At 29.2% G+C, this 1,663-nt stretch overlaps 1 non-coding gene across 1 annotated transcript; it reads left to right on the top strand.

Annotated features, from left to right (window-relative positions):
* Window positions 1–267: 267 nt before the first annotated feature.
* TRNAF-GAA (transfer RNA phenylalanine (anticodon GAA)) lies at window positions 268–340 on the top strand. Its single transcript has one exon. It is a non-coding gene; the product is annotated as a tRNA-Phe (tRNA).
* Window positions 341–1,663: the final 1,323 nt, after the last annotated feature.

The raw sequence follows: 1,663 nt of genomic DNA, 5'->3' as shown, positions 1-1,663 counted from the left end.
ATGAGGTATATAATATATATTGTAGTCTTATGACACAGATAGACATAATTGAGTGGGTGGACATGTACAAAAAGTTGACATAAGCCACTTTTGTGTGGGAGAGAAATTGGAGATGACGAATTCACAATAGTACAAAGGTACGTAAACCTTTTCTTTTTAATTAATTTGGAAGTTAATAATCATGACTTCTTTTTTAATTTTTTCATGTGAAAAACTAATCATATTAATTTATATATATAAATATTTTATTTGTAGGATAATCAACAAGCGGGGATAGCTCAGTTGGGAGAGCGTCAGACTGAAGATCTGAAGGTCGCGTGTTCGATCCACGCTCACCGCATGTATATAAAGTTTTCGACTATTTTATCTTTGGCTGTTTTGAGAAAACAAATTTCGATAAATACGACTTTTTTTTCTCAAAGCTATAGCGGTTTTGGTTGACGAGATTAGTATTGTTATAGAGGTGTCCCTCTTTTTCTCTATTCTATTTGATCGAATTTTTAAAAAAAAATCAACTTAAAAATAGATTTTCAAAAGTTTTTTTTGTTTAAAAAACCAAAAAAAAATCTAGTCATGGGATTTTATAGTTTTCTAGCATCTTGTATTATAAACAATCATAACTGTTTTAGAAGCAACATATGAATATTGCTACTTGTTTATGAGTCACAGCTTGCTACTTTGGGAGAAAGCATATCCTTGGTATAGTGAGCTCTATTTTTCAGCCTTTGAGGGTATTAAATGGATCAATAAGACCATCTTTGATTGAAAGCAAAGCCAGATACTTCATCATCATTATAAGAAATCAACCAAAGAAGCACCGGGTCTTCTAATCTTGTGTTTATAATTCTATAAGATAATCTCTCTAGTTTCCAATATTCCCAATTCTTTGAAACAACTAGAGACAAATCTGAGAGGGAACTAAGTCCAATTGCTATTTTGGTATGGAGGTAGTGGGAAGAAAACCAAATTAATGTATTTGCTATGGTGTTATATATAAGAAATGTTTTATTTAATTTATTGGTGGAATTATTTGTAATATACTTAGAGATCATGATGTCTTTGGTAATGTAATACCTTTTAATCCTTTAATATGCAAGTAATGATGGGGAAGCTTTGGATTTATTGGAAGCACCTCCCACATTAATTAGTCGGTTACAAGTTTGTATAGTTTCAAATTGGTAACTAATTACTAGTTATTGTTGAGTTTATTAAAAATAGACATTATTCAAGATGTTGATTTTAATTTTTATGTTGTAACTAGTAATAGTTCGCTAAAAATTTAAAAAACACGACACAATATCTAGTTACTATTGTTTTATTTTTTATTTTTAAGAGTAGTGAATGGTTACTAGTCTCTCAAAATCTAAAAAAATACTATTCATTAACTTATTACTAATTTTTCAATTTTAAAGTGGTAACTATTTATTAGAGATCAAAGTGGTAACAAGTTACATTAATTCATGTTGTAACAAGTGCATGGTCTCCTGAATCTCAATTGAATGATATGTTTGGTACACCGTACTCTGTTTGGTATTGACTTGTATTGCAATATTGTATTAACTTATATTATGTTTAGTCAATTGTATTGTATTATATTAATTAAAACTAAATAAATTAAATATTTTCAAATGATGTCAAATGTGATACTACCCCGACCCCAGCC

The sequence above is a fragment of the Humulus lupulus genome, chromosome 2 (assembly GCF_963169125.1).
Source record: "Humulus lupulus chromosome 2, drHumLupu1.1, whole genome shotgun sequence".
Classification (NCBI taxonomy): domain Eukaryota; kingdom Viridiplantae; phylum Streptophyta; class Magnoliopsida; order Rosales; family Cannabaceae; genus Humulus; species Humulus lupulus.
This window is presented reverse-complemented; position numbering and strand designations above follow the sequence as displayed.